The sequence below is a fragment of the Cetorhinus maximus genome, chromosome 23 (genome assembly GCF_964194155.1).
Source record: "Cetorhinus maximus chromosome 23, sCetMax3.hap1.1, whole genome shotgun sequence".
NCBI classification, from domain to species: domain Eukaryota; kingdom Metazoa; phylum Chordata; class Chondrichthyes; order Lamniformes; family Cetorhinidae; genus Cetorhinus; species Cetorhinus maximus.
Window position 1 is genome coordinate 45,390,551 of NC_135901.1, and position 18,101 is coordinate 45,408,651.

General features: G+C 44.2%; 1 non-coding gene across 1 annotated transcript; it reads left to right on the forward strand.

The window, feature by feature from the left end:
- The first annotated feature begins 15,134 nt into the window (after positions 1–15,134).
- On the forward strand, positions 15,135–15,208 carry trnan-guu (transfer RNA asparagine (anticodon GUU)). Its single transcript has one exon. It is a non-coding gene; the product is annotated as a tRNA-Asn (tRNA).
- The last annotated feature ends 2,893 nt before the right edge of the window (positions 15,209–18,101 follow it).

An 18,101-nucleotide genomic window follows, 5' to 3' on the forward strand; every position in this document is an offset into this window, starting at 1 on the left:
ATGATTGAGGGGAATGCATTGCAACCTTGGGGCTTTTGTAGGGTGATTACCTTACACGCATTGATATTCGGAACAGGCTGAGGTATCACGTAGAAAGCAACAAGTGTCTCCATGTGTGTTGGGATATGAAGCAGACCTTGATCACTTGCCCAGCTAGCTCAGTCGGTAGAACACGTGACTCTTAATCTCAGGGTCGTTGGTTTGAGCCCCACGCTGGTCGCTGTGGGACTTTTAAAATCTTGCTTCTTTCAGAAAGGGGAAAAAACTCCAACTAATCGCTGCAAGGCAGGCATTCACCATTGAAAGCAACTGGCAGACATCAAATTCGAAGCACTTTCATGTCACATCTCTTTCTGCTTCTGTCCCTGTCTCGTGTCCAGCTCCCAGGTCAATTAGCTGCTGGATGCAGACAGAGTCAGTTCGTGGGAAAATAAGATGCAAGGCGATAAGTTTTCAGACAATCTTGCAGGGTAAAGAGACACCAGGATCTCATCTTCCTGATCCTCCCAGATTCTGATTACAGGAATGTCCACAGTGCCTATTATCCACAGTCACACTCTCCTTCTAGTCCGTTTGTACGTTGTACGAGCACGTTCTAGTACGTTGTTCAGCTTTGAAATTGTTCATATTTTCACACTGGATTTCAATGTGAAGAAAGCAGAGCTGTGATAAGCTTATATTGTTCAGCAAATACACTGCAAGAAGGTACATAAGAGGCTGATGGTAACAGTGCTCTTTGGACGTGATCAGCTCCAGTGAAGAATTGGCACCATTCACGTGTCGTTCAATTAGTCTCGTGACAAACCTGGTACTAGAAATGACAAGAAAATTCGCTGAATTTTCTCCATGTTTTGCCTTGTTAAGTGCCGAATATAAGTAAGAAAGTACATCTCGCTCGAGTGGGTTAATGAATGGCAGAATGACCCGTGCTGTTGGGAAACATAAAATTATAAAAGTTAGAGCAAAGAAAGAGGCCATTCGTGCTGCTTTCAAAGAGCAGGGTGATTGATCAGGAGTGATAGTTGTGCCAGTACAGTCAGTAGGGAGCAACATTTGTCCTTCTCCCACCCATATTTTGCCTCGCGCCAACATCTCTGGTCAGTGCTTTACAACCAGCCCTACTCTTCAGCCATTCCCTTACTCCGCCTCTGTGTTCTCCACTTGTTCCAAGTGTGATTTTTCCAGCTCCGAGGCGATACTCTCACTCTTCTGCATCTGGCAGAGCTGCTAAATGTTTTCAATCAGTAAGTTATCAATACTTGCTTAAACAATTTCTCAAAATCCACAAACCTTTATCCTTTGACCGGGAATCAAACCCGGGCCGCAGCAGTAAAAGCACTAAATTCTAACCACTAGACCATCAGGGAAGCGACCACATCATTTCTCGAGCTGGCTTATCTAAGCTGCTTTTGCCTCTTTTTGTTCCATCTCAAATCTCTTAAACCACAAAACTGCCTGTTTAGGTTCAACACAAGCAACTTCTTCAGCCAATGAAAATAACGGTATCTGTGAGCTGGAACATGAAATTGACAGTGACGTGAAATAGTCCCACAAGCTGCTCATGTGTAACTTTCAATTTCCAAAACCCTCCACCCTATTCGCTGTTGGTCCAATGGAAGCTCCGATGCCTGGTCAGTTGTCATCAGGGAAACTACCAATAAACTGGACATTTGGCTTTTTTTTCATTCCTGATTTCTTCACCAGAGAAAACTTTCTCCGACTAAATGTCTTGTTAAGCTTGAACACAAGTGACTTCTTCACTAATGAGAAGCACCTTTGCTGTTAGCTGGAACATGAAGTCGATACTTTCCTACTTTAAGACAGTTCTTAAAGTCTCCCCCCTTGACCGAGCTTTTAGTCATCTGACTGAATATGTGGCTCAGTGTCACACTTTGTTATATAATGCTCCTGGGGAACGCCTTGTGACGTTTCATTTGGTTAAAGGTGCTTTATAAATATAAGTTGTTGTTGTAGGATATACATAGAAAGGGCCAATCTCTCATTATATCTTTCATGCTGATATTTTTCTTTGTTTTATCAATTCTCGGGATGTGGGCATCACTGGCTGGGCCAGCATTTATTGCCCATCCCTAGTTGTCCTTGAGAAGGTAGTGGTGAACTGCCTTCTTAAACCGCTGCAGTCCGTGTAGTGTAGGTACACCCACAGTCCTGATAGAGAAGGAGTTTCAGGATTTTGACCCAGCGACAGTGAAGGAATGGCAATATATTTGCAAGTCAGGATAGTGAGTGACTTGGAGGAGAACTTCCAGGCGGTGGCGTTCCCATCTACCTGCTGCCCCTGTCCTTATTGATGGTTACGGTCATGGGTTTGGAAGGTGCTGCCTAAGGAGCCTTGCTGAATTTCTGCAATGCATCTACAACGCTGCTATGGTGCGTCGGTGGTGGAGGGAGTGGATGTTTGTGGATGCGGTGCTAATCAATTGGGCTGCTTTGTCCTGGATGGTGTCAAGCTCTTTGAATGTTGTGGGTGCTGCCCTCAGCAAGGCAAGTGGAGAGTATTCCATCACACACCTGACTTGTGCCTTGTAGATGGCTTTGGGAGAGTCAGGAGATGAGTTACGCATCGCATGATTCCTAACCTCTGACCTGTTCTTGTAGCCACTGTATTTATATGGCAAGTCCAGTTCAGTTTCTGGTCAATGGTAACAACGAGGATATTGACACTGGGGGATTCAGTGATGGTAATGCCTTGAACATGAAGGGGCGATGAATGGATTCTGTCTTGATGGAGATGGTCATTGCCTGATACTTCTGTGGCACGAATGTTATCTGCCTCTTGTCATCCCAAGCCTGGATACTATCCAGGCCTTGCTGCATTTGGACATAGACAGCTTCAGTATCTGAGGAGTCGCGAATGCTGCTAAACATTGTGCAATAATCAGCGAACATCCCCACTTCTGACCTTATGATGGGCGGAAAGACATTCATGGAGTAGCTGAAGATGGTTGGACTGAGGACACTACCCTGAGGAACTCCTGCAGTGATGTCCTGGAACTGAGATGACTGACCTCGAACAAGCACAACCATCTTCCTTTGTGCTCGGCATGACTCCAACCAGTGGAGAGTATTCCCCCCTGATTCCCATTGACTTCAGTTTTTCTAGGGCTCCTTGATGCCACACTCGGTGAAATGTTACATTGATGTCAAGGGCAGTCACTCTCACCTCACCTCTGGAGTTCAGCTCTTTTGTCCATGTTTGAAGTAAGGCTGTAATGAGATCAGGAGCTGAGTGGTCCTGGCGGAACCCAAACCGGGCATCAATGATCAGGTTATTGCTAAGTAAGTGCTGCTTGATAGCATTGTCAGTGACCCCTTGCATTACTTTACTGATGGCAGAGAGTAGACTGATGGGGCGGTAATTGGCTGAGTTAGATTTGTCCTGCTTTTTGTGTACAGGACATACCTTTGAAATTTTCCACATAGCCAGATAGATGCCAGTGTTATAGCTGTACTGGAAGAGCATGGCTAAGGGCGCAGTAAGTTCTGGAGAACAAGTTTTCAGTACTATTGCCAGAATATTGTCAGGGTCCATAGTCTTTGAAGTACCCAGTGTCTTCAGTCGCTTCTTTATATCATGTGGGGTGAATCGAATTGGCTGAAGACTGGCATCTGTGACACTGGGGACCTCTGGGGAATGCCGAGATGGACCATCCACTCGGCACTTCTGGCTGAAGATTATAGCAAATGCCTTATCTTTTGCACGGATGTACTGGGCTCCCCCATCATTGAGTTTGGGGATATTTGTGGAACCTCCATCTCTAGTGAGTCGTTTAATTGTCCACCACCATTCTCGACTGAATGTCACAGGACTGCACAGCTTTGATCCGATTCATTGGTTGTGGGATCACTTAGCCCTGTCCATCATTTGCTGCTTATGCTGTTTGGAATGCAAGTAGCCCTTTGTTGTATCTTCACCAGGTTGACACCTCATGTTTAGGTATTCCTGGTGCTGCTCCTGACATGCCCTCCTGCACTCTTCACTGAACCAGGGTTGATCCCCTGGCTTGCTGGGGATGGTACAATGGGGGATATGCAGTGCCGTGAGGTTACAGATTATATTAAGTACAATGCTGCTGTTACTGATGGCCCACAGGGTCTCATGGATGCCCAGTCGAGATCTATTTGACATCCGTCCCATTTAGCATGGTGGTAGTGCCACACAACACGATGGAGGACATTGTTAATGTGAAGACGGGACTTCGTCTTCGCAATGACTGTGCAGCAGTCACCCCGTCAATACTGTTATGGACAGATGCATCTGAGGCAGGCAGGTTGAAGAGGATGAGGTCAAGTATGTTTTTCCCTCATCACTTGCTGTAGACCCAGTCTAGCAGCTATGTTATTTAGGACTAAGCCAGCTAGGTCAGTAGTGGCACTACGGAGCCATGCTTGGCGATGGACATTGAAGTCTCCCACCCAGAATACATTGGCGCCCTTGCCACCTCCAAGTGGTGTACAACATGGAGGAGCACTGATTCATCAGCCGAGGGAAGATGATACATGGTAATCAACACGAGGCTTTCCTTGCCCACATTTGACCTGTTTCCAGGAGACTTCATGGGGTCCAGAATCAATATTGAGGACTCCCAGGACAATTCCCTCCCGACTGTGCTGCCACCGCTGCTGGGCCTGTCCTCGGTGGGACAGGATATACCCAGAGATGGTGGTGTCTGAGGCATTGTCTGTAAGGTACGATTCCATATGTCAGGCTGTTTGCTTGACTAGTCTGTTAGGCAGATGTTGGTAAGCAGTACTTTGCAGGGTCGACAGGGCTGAGATTGTCATTGTCGCTTCCAGTGCCTTGGTCAAATATTGGGTAGTCCGTTCATTCCTTTTATGTGTCTTTGTTACAATTGAGTGGTCATTTCAGGGGGTATTTTAAGAGTCAACCACAGTGCTGTGGGCCTGGAGTCACGTGTGGCCAGACGAGGTAAGATTTCCTTCCCAAAAGGGCATTAGTGAACCAGACGGGTTTTTACAGCAATCCACACACGTTTCACCAGTTACAGTGGAAATATCACAGTCGAGGACAAACACAGAGGCAGAGTGTGGGAATGAAAGAGGAAGAGAAGGGATTCGAACCCGGAGTGTTACCCTGGCTCCCTTGACTATTAGTCCAGCGACAATACCATTCTATTAGCTTTCCTAATTATTTGCTATGTTTGCATGCTAACCATTACATCTCAGAGCCCGGCAATCTTTCACAATTTAGATAATATGCTTGATCATTCTTCCTGCCAAAATGGACACTTTACATTTGCCCACGTTATATTCCATTTACCAGATCTTTATCCATTCACTTAATCTATCTATGTCCCTTTTCAGGTCCTTATATCAACTCCACAAATAACTTTTCCAACTATCTTTCTGTCGTCAGCATATTTAGCAACCATTCCTTGGGCCATTCATCCAACTCATTTATACACATTGTAAAAAGCCCAGGCCCCAGCACTGATCCCTGTGACATACCACTGATCCTGCCAACAAGAAAGTGAGACATTTTTCTTAATGTCTGCTTCCTGTTAGCTAGCCAATCTTCTATCCATTCCAATCTGTTACCCCCTCCACTATGAACTTTTACTTTCCGCAAAAAACACTTGATGTGTCACTTTATCAAACGCCTTCTGGAAACCTAAGTACAGCACATCCACCAGTTCTCCATTATCCATAATATTTGCTAGTTCAAAGAACTCTAACAAATTGGTCAAAGACGATTTTCCTTTAACAAAACCATGTTGACTCTGCCTGATTACCTTGAATTTTTTAATGTGTCCTGCCATAACGTCACTAAAAATAGCATCGAACCTTTTCCTTCTGACAGATGTTAAACTGACTGCCCTGCAGTTTAGTGTTTCCTGTCTCTCTCACTTTTTGAGCCAACGTATTGCATTTGCCGTTTTCCAATCTCATGGAATCTTGCCCAAATATAGGGAATTTGGAAAATTAAAACGAATACATCAAATATCTCACTCGTCACTTCTTTTAAGATGCTACGATAAAGTCCATCAGGATCCGAAGGTTTGTGAACCCACACCTCCAACAATTTACTCGGTATCACTTCCCTAGCGATTGTAATTTTCTTGAGTTTCCCTCGCTTCAATTTCCTGAGTTACAGATAAATCTGGGATGTTACTTGTCTCCTCTGAACTGCGCAGGCACCTGGCTGGAATGTTAAACGGTGACGTCATGCAGCAGCACTTTGGGTCTTTGTTTTGAAGAAATGGAATTCGGCTGTTCTCATTAGGAATGCTAGAGACAGACAGATCAACAATGTCATCATCAAATGGCACAGCGCAGCAAGAGGACCTTCCACTCATCCTTTCTATGCCTAAGCTTTTTACAAAGAGCCTCCTCATTCATCCGATTTTCCGTCCTTCTCTGCATAACCCCGATTTCCCCCTCTCAACTCATTCTCCAATTTCACTTTGAAAATACTGATTTAATTAAAATGATATTGAAAGGTGAGAAGGAGATTCTACAGTGCCCAGTCTGCTAAATTCTGCAGCGTTACCATAGTTTCCTTCACCCAATGACACCAAGAATTGCACTTATGATTATTACATAGTTTTTGAAGAAAACAAGTACTTAAACTGTTGATTTGAATTTAATTTTTTAACGAAAGTTATTCCAATCAAGCATTTCCTCATTTTCTCAGTCGATATATACAATCTTATTCCTCTTGCTGTACAACCTGTTACAGAGGCTGTTATAGAAAAGAGGGAAAGGTTTGCTACAGCTATACAAAGCCCTGGTTAGGTCACAGCTGGAGGACTGTGTATAGTTCTGGGAACGGCACCTTTTAAAGGATCAATATTTGCATTAAAGTTTCAGAGAAGCCGCATTGATTAAGTTGGTGGGTTTTGGAAATAGGAAGTTGTACACCTGCAACTATTTCATTGAGGAGACCAAACGCAGACTGGGTGACCACTTTGCAGAACACCTTCAATCTGTCCACAAGCATGATCCAGGCCTTCCTGTCGGTTACCATTGCAACACCCCACCATGCTCTCATGCCCACATGTCTGTCCTTGGCCTGCTGCATTGTTCTAAAGAAGCCCAACGCAAAGTGGAGGAACAGCACCTCATCTTCCGCTTAGGCACTTTGCAGCCTTCTGGACATAACATTGAGTTGAACAACTTCAGACCATGAACTCTCTCCTCCATTTTCACACTTTTTAAAATCCCTTTATAAAAATGTATTTTATTTACTTATTTTTTATTCATTTATTCGTTATTTCATCCCCCTTTTTATCCCCTTTTTAATTCTTTTTTCCCAACTACCTCCCTCTGACCCCACACCACCCCAACTCCAAAAGTGCCATCTGTTACTCGTTCCATGTTGTTCTTTCACAGAGTGCTGACCCTTGTTCTGCTATTCACACATTCTGCTTTCGTACTTTCATGCCACTATCAGCACCTTCTTCAGCCCTCACCACTGCCATTAACACTCCCTTTTTCTTGTGTCCATGATACATTTGTCAGTCTCTCCTTAGCTCCCACCTCTCGCTGACCTTCTACCCAGCTTCACCTGCTCTACCCTCCCCGCCCCCTCCCCACCCTGCCCCACTTGAACTGTATAAACCCCATCACTTTATACTTCTCTTCAGCTCTGAAGAGGGGTCACACAGAATCAAAACGTTAACTTGGTTTCCCTCTCCATAGATGCTGTCAGACCAGCTGAGTTTTCCCAGCATTTTCTGTTTTTATAATATATAAGAGGTGGTTGGCTAACCAGACGGTAGACGGAGAAAAATGTGGCAAAGTCTGAATTAACTCACTTGGTCGTAAAAGTAATTTTTAAAAAGCAACAAAGCCGAACACTTTTCAAAAGGTGAGAAAGTTGAGCGTTGATGTGCAAGGAGATTTGGCTGTGCTTGTACAAGGAAGACAGGAAGTTGTATCAGTTCCTGCAGCACAATTGATTAGTGTGTTCTTCCAACTGAAAGTTTGGTGGTTCAAAACCACTCAAGGACCAAACTTCCGATCCCCCCACCCCCCCCCCCCCCCCCCGACCCCCATCAACACTCTCATTGTCATACGGATCCGGGTTGTCAATGGCGGCAGGAAAGTTTTCCACAAATGTTGCCAGAGCTAATGTTCTGCAGTAAGTTTCCAACTACAGAATCTTCCGCTTGTAAAGGAAATGTGATAACTACTCGGCTACGAAAGCAACATGCAGCTCCTTGCAGAATATCAAACTGTGCTGTCTTATTGCACTTCAGGACCTTGTTTTGTGGAAGTAAAATTCGGCGGAAAATCTTAGCCATGCGGCAGAGAAATTGATCTAACATTAGAATCATCAGGTGACAGAGCACATCAGCAGCTCATTCAACACCTCAAACATGTGCGAACAACCTTACAGCAAATCCGCCCCCATCTTTCCCTCTAATTTCCGAGCCATGCATTTTTCAGAAGATCATTCAAAACCTGGAGAAGTCTAAATGTCACTTTGTTTTGAGATGATGCATCCGGTTACTATTTAACAACAAACGGGAACGATGCAACCTTTCCTCACACTTAATTCTGTTAATGATTCTACCCCTTTCGAGAGGGGAACTTTCCGTGTGTGAGAGACCGTGATCCCTATTACCCTACACAGACCCTGCAATGCGAAGAGCCCAATTTCACACACAGAAGACAGAGAGCCGGGAATTTTCAGATTGGAAAGACATAAATAGCGGAGTGCCACAAGGATCAATCCTAGGGCCTCAATTATTTACTATCTATATTAATAACTTGGAGGAGGGGCAGAGTGTAATGTATCCAAATTTTCTGACGATACAAAAATAGGTGGAGTGCATTTTGTGATGAGGACATATGGAATCTGCAAGGGGGTATAGATAGGTTGAGTGAGTGGGCAAAAAACTTGGCAGATGGATTTTAATGTAGGAAAGTGTGAGGTCATGCACTTTGGACGGAAGAACCAAAAGGCAGATTATTATTTAAATGGACAGAGACTCCAAAAAAAGTGCAGCTCAGAGGGATCTGGGTGTTCTTGTGCATTAAACACAATAGGTTAGCATGCAGGTGCAGCAAGTCATTAAGAAGGTAAATGGAATTTTGGCCTGTATTGCTAGTGGTTGGAGTTTAAAAATAGGGAAGCCTTGTTAAAACTGTGCAGGGTGTTGGTGAGGCCGCATCTGGAGTACTGTGTACAATTTTGGCCCCGGTATGTAAGAAAGGATATACTGGCATTGGAGGCAGTTCAAAATAGATTCAGCAGGCTCATCTTTGGGATGAAGAACAGCGAAACAGGTTAAGCCTTTATTCATTAGAGTTTAGAAGAATGAGGGGTGATCTTATTGAAACCTACAAGGTTCTGAGGAGGCTTGACAGGTTCATGTAGAGAAGGCGTTTCCACTAGTGGGGAATCTCGAACTGGGGAACATAGTTACAGAACTAGGGAGCACTCATTTAAAACTGAGATGCGAAGGAATTTCTTCTCTCAGAGGGTAGTAAATGTCTGGAATTCTCTACCCCAGAGAGTTGTGGAGGCAAGATCACAGAAAATATTTAAAGAGGAGGTAGATAGATTTTTGAAATATCGGGGAGTTGAGGCCTATGAGGAGCTGGCACGAAAGAAGAGTTGAGGCCTGGGCAGATCATCCATGATCTTATTGAATGGCTTGAGGGGCCTTTCCTGCTCTTTCTTCTCATGTTCTCATGTTCGTTTGAAACGTGTCTCTGGTGAAAGGGGTCGGAAATAAAAATAAAAGGCACAGGTAACATAGATAAGCCAGGTTGTAAAACTTCCCTGTTGCTTCCCTGGTGGTCTAGTGGTCAGGATTCGGCGCTCTCATCGCTGCGGTATGGGTTCGATTCCCGGTCAGAGAATGATAATTTGTTGACCTCGTGCAAACTATGAAAATGAGTTTGGATAATTCCATTAGAGAAATGCAGATCACCTTTGGCGGAATCAGTGGCTTGAATTTTGCATCAGAGTTGGAAATGTCATCTGGTCACAACCGGTAAGGAACAAACACAGAGGTGAAGATAGGGAATGAGAGAAGGGCAGTGGTCGGCTGCAAAGCGCTGACAATAGAGAGGATGCTGCATGGCAAAATATAGCGGTAAGAGGGAAGATTTTACTGTTTACGTCGACACAAATATCTCCCAGATCTGGTCCCAAATCTCGTGTTAAATGAGGAGAAAACTCCTCGCTTAATCTTCCACTTCTTAGCTGCACCTCCTTCCAAACATTGCAAACTCCCCCTGCATTTTCCATCCTGATATTTTTCTCTGTAACATTTTGATATGAAATTGCACAACTAATGTGAATAAAGTGTGTGTTGGGAAAAATGTGTTCACCCCCTCGGGAACTGAACCACATTGACACACACGGAGGATCACACACAGACATATACACCGAGAGTGACAGAGGGCAAGGGTTTGTCTCTAAGGAGAGACAAAGACCCAGAAAGCAAGCATGTCACAAACCTGGCTCTGTTTTTGTTCCCCTACGACTACAGGTTTCGTGAACGTTTTCGTGAACTTCCGACCCCTTTCACCAGAGACACGTTTCAAACGAACATAAGAACATGAGAATGAATAGAGTTAAAACCAGGAATAATGAGCAGCAGGGAAACCCCAATGGATTTGAACTCCATCTCCTTAACCACTTGGCCATGGCAACTGGCCCTTTGAACAGGTTAATGTTGTTGGTATATAAGATGACTACAGCAGAGAGACGGACTTCCGGCCCATCTTCTCCGTGCTGGCTGTCTGGAAGAACAACTCAACTACTTCCACTGCCGTGCATTCTCACAAAAGCAATTAATATTTGTATTGCCTCTCCTCCTTCTCCCAGTTACAATAAAACCCAATACATTCACTTTGAGCTGGCACTTTGTCGTCAGAAGAGAGCATTCGAAGGGAACCACAGGTGAACCACCTATAACTTTGGCAGCGGTTCCACAAATAATGGAACCTGAATCCAGCGCCTGAGGCCATTCGGCCAGGCTGCCACTCTCAACTTGCTGTTTCCCGTCGCCTTGATGGTGTTTCCACTGAAACAGAACATTAAAAACATCGAAAAAGGAACAGGAATTAGCCATAAGCCCCTTCGAGCCTCCGCTACCACTTAATAAGATCATGTCAGATCCCCAAGCTCAGCACCAATTTCCCATCCGATCCCGATAGCCCTTCATTCACTTAAAGTCCAAACATTTATCAATCTCAGCCTTCAATATACTCATCGACTGACGATCCACAGAGCTCCAGGCTACAGAATTCCAAAGATTCACAAGCCTTTGGGTGAAGAACTGTCTCCTCACCTCAGTCCTAAATGTCTGACACATTATCCAGAGAATGTGAGCCCAGTTCTAGACCCTCCAACCAGGGGGAAACAGCCTCTCAGCATGTTCACTGTCACTCAGGAATCAATTCAGTGAATCTTGGTTGCACACAGACAGCGAGTGAATGGAGGGAACAAAGAGCACAAAAGTGAACAGAGATAGAGACACAGGCAGAGCGACTGAGAGAGTGAAAGAGAGCGAGGCAGATATACAGGGACAAAAAGCGGCAGACAGAGGGAGAGAGAGTGGTAGACACTGAAAGGAACAGATACACTTCACCATTCCACATGATTGTTAACTTTGATTGACAGACAGAAAGAGAGAAATAATGACTTACATTTAAAAAGAGCCTTTCACCAACTCAGGACAACAGGAAGCCCTTTAGAGCCAATGAAATCTTTTTGAAATGTAGTCACTGTAGTAATCTAAAAGCAGAGAGAGTTTGATAAAAATGCTGATTCAGTAGATGAGAAAATTCAATCTTAAGAAATCCATGTCAATGTAGAATCTTTCTTTCTCTCTCCCTCAACATTTCATGGTTTGTTTGATGCAGATTCAGCAGATGTAAACCTGCAGCTGAGTGAATAAATTTCAACTCGAATCTCTGACGAAACAGGGACAAAGCATCCCATTTCTATCAGGTCATTTCTCAGCCTTTTCCTTTCTGGAGAAAAGAGTTTCAGGCTGCTCAGCCTTTCCTGGTGATTATAACCTATCCGTTCCTGGAACATTTGTGAATCAACTTTTATTTTCCTGTTCCTTGCGACACCTGATAGCAGAAGAAACAGTTCCTAATGTCCGAGTGATTTCAATTTGGGCTACTTGTATTTAAAAGTTCATCCTCTCAATGTGTCCATTGCCTTACCCACTCAACCACAAGGACTCGGTGTCTGTCTGTTTAAATGTTGCTCAGTGACAATTTCGATCATCCTCCACTTTGTACCAAAATGACCCTCAGAAGCTGAAAAGTCTTCATTCAAATAAAAGAAAGAAAACTCCTCTTGTATATTTTAAAACTGCTCTTTTTATTCTCTGTACCATCTTAATATGAAGCCACACAACTAACGTGAATAATGTTTGGATGGTGAAATGGGGAACTGAACCGCATTGACACACACACAGGAATATACACCGAGAGTGACAGGGTTTGTCTCTAAGGAGAGGCAAACATCCAGAAAGCAAGCATGACACCAACCTGGCTCTGTTTTTGTTCCATTTCTACCTGTAACTTTTGTGAACGCTTGCAGACGAATGGAAATTAGAGAACGCTGGGGGTTTTGGATGTTTTTTATTCAACTTAATCGAAATTTAATTGTGCAGGCACACAGTAAAATTCAGGAATGATAAGAAGAGTAGTTGTCAGGATTCCAGCCAACCTGTGGAGACCACAATAGATTCAAAACCTGTTGCCTTAACAACACAATCGCGAATCAAAGCCCCAGATTTGCATGAATGTAGTTTGTATAAAATCATATACAGCTACATCAGACCGTCATTCAGCATATTGTTCACATGCCGGCTATCTGGAAGAGCAACTCACCGACTGCAATTCCACACCCCGCCTTTTTCCTACAGCAACTCATATTTATATTGTCTCTCCTCATTCTCCCAATCAAAGTAAAACACCACACTCTCCGCAGGGTTTAATGTGAGTTGGTATCTGTTGGTTCAAATGGGACTGCTGCAGATCCTAAAAGGAAGATCACCTGAACGTTTGGCGACGGTAGGACTCGAACCTACGTTTCTGTAAGCGACTGGAGCCTTAATCCAGCGGTTCAGACCACTCTGCCACGCTATCACGTTACAAAGGGCTAGTCATAATTTCCTTCACTGGTATTGCCAACGAAAAGAACAGAAGCAAAGGAGTAGGGGGAGGTCATTGGGAAACTTGAACCAGCACCGCCAGTTAATCAGATCATCCTGCACTTTGTAACAAACAGAAATCATCTCCACTGCTAACTTCTTTTTTCAATGTTTCATTATTTCGATGTTCCAAATGATGTTTCTTTTTTCCTTTGTGACTCTGCGTGTTTACTCAATGAAATGTTGGTAATAGGTAATGAGATTGTATATATTGACTCAGAAAAATGTGGAGATGTTTGGTCAGGGTAAATATTTTTTGATAATTTGATTTGACATCAACGATTTCAAAATATTTGAAAACTTGTCAAAGGTTTCAGAATCCAACTCTTCATGTCATTGGGTCAGGAAAACTTTGTTAACTTTCATACATTGTGCATGGACACAGCAGAAGGCCCTGCATCTCTTTCAATATTGTTTTTTCTTAACGCAGAGATTTCAAAAGGGAATTGGACAATGACTTGAAAGGGAGAAAAAGATCAGGGTTATGGAAAGAGACAAATAAATTGAGATTAACTAGAAAGCTCGTTGAACAAAACTGACATAGACTGATTGTCCGAAAGACATCTTGTAGAGCTGTGCCATTTGATGATGACATTGTTGATCAGTCTGTCTCCAGCATTCCTAATGAGAACAGCCGAATTCGATTTCTTCAAAACAAAGACCCAAAGTGCTGCTGCATGACGTCACCGCTTAACATTTTAGTGAAGCCCATTGAGCCTTTGTGCTGTTTCCTGTTTCTGTGGTGCGGTGATTTTCATGCTTGCCTAGCACATGAAACGTTCTCCGGTTTAAAACTGGGCAGAGCCATAATCAGAATTTGTGGGTTCACGTTGAAGCCACGTGACCTGGTCAGTGTTTATCCCTCAACCAAGAACACATGGTCTGCTCATTGTGACGTGCCTGGTTTTGGCTTTTTCCTGAGCGGTGATTGGCTGCCGTGTTCCCTGCATTACAACAATGACTGCACTTCAATAAAAGCAAAACTGCGGAAATCTGGAAAGGAAAACAGAAAATACAGGAAAAAATCAGCAGGTCTGACAGCATCTGCGGAGAGAGAAACCTGCTGAGTTTTTCCAACATTGTCTGTTTTTATTTCAAAAAGTACTTAATTGGCTGGAAAGTAGTTTGAGACATCCACTGGTCTGGAATAGCGCTATTAAAATGCAAGTCTGTCCTTCTTTAATTATCTTAAATCCCAGTCCTCTGGTTACTGACCCCCGTCAATGGGAACAGTTTCTCCCGATCTGCTCCATCAAACCGCCTCGTCCCCGTTGCCCCCACCCCCGTCATTTTGAACAGCTCCGTGAAATCTCCGTTTAACCTTCTTTGCTCCATAGAGGACAATCCCGGTCTCCATAAACTCTCCACAAAACTGAATTTCCTCATCCCTGGACATGATGCAAGGCGGAGGATTGAGACGAGATTTTGGAAAATATTGTCAGTTGGCAGGTGGGAAAATGGAGAAGGAACCAAAATAGAAATCTCAGTCTCCAGCTTTGTGAATCTTCAGATATTCTTTGGGAACCGGAATCTGAGGAGAATGACGGGTGAACTGTCCGACTGACCAGAGACAGTCAAGGCACCTTTCCCTTCTTTCAGACGCTGGAACATTGATTCTTTTGTTATCAGTGAAATTAGCTGATCTGAGACATTGAAAGGATTCTCGTTACTGCACATCAGGAATTCAAACCTAATATCGGCTTCGGGACAATCAGAATACTTGGTAACAGTCAAGGCACCGAAAGGCTCGAAGGAAGACGGCTCCGGTTGTAGGAGAGCTTGTTCCCGGTGACATGGATGTGTCTGAAGTGGGTGGGATCAGCCTGTTTCCATGTATCCACAATGAATGTCCTGCCCTTTATTTTGGAAGAGTAAAACTGATAGAGAACAATTGTCATTCCTCTAGCAGCAATCTGAAACTTTAACTCGATGCCACCATTTTTAGAAGTTGCATCAGTCTCTGTGGCGCAATTGGTTAGCGCATTCGGCTGTTAACCGAAAGGTTGGTGGTTCGAGACCACCCAGGGACGAAACTTCCCCCTTTTTCCAGCATTAATTATCACTTAGTTCCCGGTTGTCATTGGCGACTTGAGCTGAATGTCAAGACCCCGGAAATGTTGCCAGCTCCACTGTTATCCAGTGAGCTCCCAAGTAAGCGGCTTTTTTTCGAATATTCATTTCAAATATAATGAGAAAACATTTAGACCTACCATGCACTGATATCCAACACACTGGAAATTTATGAAGTTATTGAATTCAAACAAACCCATCAATGATTCCCTCTTCCTCAGCTCCACAGTGAGTTGACAGGCAAATGCAGCAAAGCAGAAATATTCCGGCCCCGCACACTCCAATCACCTGCTGCCAGCAGAAAGCGGCGACTGCAGCTTCAATCAGCGGGTTACTGCCCATCCCTGGGACACAAGATACTCCAACCCAGGCCAAACCTCCCAATACACCGAGCACAGGCTCAGGAAAACTCACGTACATTATATCCCGGTCACTAAACCTCCGAGCAGCATTTACAGAATTCCCGAGTGAGTGAGTCACAAATAAAAGTCACCCCAACTTTCTAAATCTTTTCACTGTCAAATTCCTTCATTTTATTGAAACGCTGACTGTTGTGAATGCGAAAATGAGCACCATGGGATTTGTGTTACCGTGTGACTTGTTCTCCACTGATTGTCCTTCAGGTTTGCAATTCAATTTGTGTTGGATATTGAAGCGAATCTGTTTTCAAAATGAGGACACAAAGCAGCTAAATATTGAATCCAGAAACAGATCCTGAGGAAAATGGATCACACTGTTTGGAAGGAGGTACATCTGAGAAGCAGAAGCTATGAATTATGTTATTGATGATTAAGTGGAAAGCATGGGGGCCTTAGTCAATCATCGTGTCCCAGTGGTGAAAACGATTCTTTTAAAATCCACTGGGGTTTCACCAGGAAAGTTCCAATCTTACCGACTGTGCTTCTTATTATTGCTGATTTCAACCAGGTGTCCACAGAACTCTCGGATCAATGGAAGAAAAAACATCCAAAAATTCTCCTGATTTTTGGACTCTAAGGGAATGAAGGGCGATCGGGATCGGGTGGGAAATTGGTGTTGAGGCTGGAGATCCGCCATGATCTTATAAAGTGACGGAGGAGGCTTGTGGGGCCTTATGAAGTATTGTTGCTGCTTTGATTCTGTTCTATTTGAGTAGCAATGCTAGGCAAGGCGATGGGCAGTAATAATGAAGCTTGGTTTCAAATACCACTTCCACTGCTGCTGACATTGCCCCATTGGTCGAAAAAGTGGCAGCTCACAGTTAAAGCAGGTGTGTGCGGTGTTTCACTTGAACAGAAATACTGAGAGACAATAAAATATAAATGGCTGTGGAGAAAAGGCGGGGTTGTTGAATTAGCTGTGAAACTTGTGCAGGACAGATATTCGCCTCCAGCTCTTTCTGCCCGTCCAGGTCAATTAGCTGCTTGATGCAAACGCAGTCAGATAGTGCGAACGTAAAACAGAACGTGATCGGTTTACAGATAGCAGCGTACAGAGACACCAGGATCTTCCTGATTGGCCCAAGTACTGATCACAGGAATGTGCACAGTGCCGATTATCCACAATCTCACTTCCCTTCCAGTCTTGTCTACGTTGTTCAGCTTTGAAAATGCTCATATTTTCACACTGGATTTCAATGTGAAGAAAGCAGAGCTGTGATAAGCTTATATAGTTCAGCAGATGTACTGCAAGAAGTTACATAACAGGCAGATGATAACAGTGCTCTTTGGACGCGGTGAGCTCCAGGGAAGGATTGGCACTATTAATGTGTCGCTCAATTAGTCTCGTGACAAATCTCGTGCTGGAAATGACAAGAAATCTCGCTGAATTTGCTCCGTGTTTTGGTTTCAAACGAGCCGAATACAAAGTAAGAAAGTACAACTCGCTCGAGTGGGTTACAAAATGGAAGAATGACTCGTGCTGTTGGGAAACATAAAATTATAGAAAGTTGCAGCACAGAAAGAGACCATTCGGCCTGGCGTGCTGCTGTCAAAGAGCAGTTGTGATTGGTTGATCCATCAGGAGTGATACTCATGTCAGTGCAAACAGTAGGCAGCAAAATTTGCCCTTCTCCCACCCATATTTTTCCTGGCGCCACCATCTCTGTGGTCAGTGCTTTGCACCCAGCCCTTCTCTTGTCCTTCTTTCACTCCGCTTCTGTCTTTGTTCTCGACTTGTCCAAATATGACATTTCCAACTCTGCGGTGAAACTTCAACTATTACCCCACTGGTTCTGGTGGAGCTGTTAAATGGTTTCCATCAATAAGTAATTAATACTCATTTTAACAAGATAAAAAAATCTACATTCCCTGATTGGGAATCCAACCCAGGCTAATGCTGATAAAGTGCCGAATCCTGACCACTAGACCATCGGGGAAGCTGTCATCTCAATTTCTCTGTTCCTTTCACCCAGTCTAACCTGTCTCTCTCTGAACTTGCTGCTCTCCGTTTTCTCAGGTTCAACCCTGACATGGTCATCAAACCTGCTGACAAGGGTGGTGCTGTTGTTGTCTGGCGCACTGATCGCTACCTCGCAGAGGCTGAAGGACAACTCGCAGACACTTCCTCCTACCTGCCCCTGTACCATGACCCCACCACTGAATATCAAGCCATTGTTTCCAGGATTGTTACTGACCTCATCTCCTCTGGAGATCTTCCTTCCACAGCTTCAAACCTCATGGTGTCCCAAGCTCTGACGGCCCGCTTATACCTCCTGCCCAAAATCCACAAACAGGACTGTCCCGGCAGACAGATCGTGTCAGCCTGTTCCTGCCCCACGGAACTCATTTCTTGCTATCTTGACTCCGTTCTCTCTCCCCTTGTCCAGTCCCTTCCCACCTACATCCGTGATTCCTCTGACACCCTACATCATGT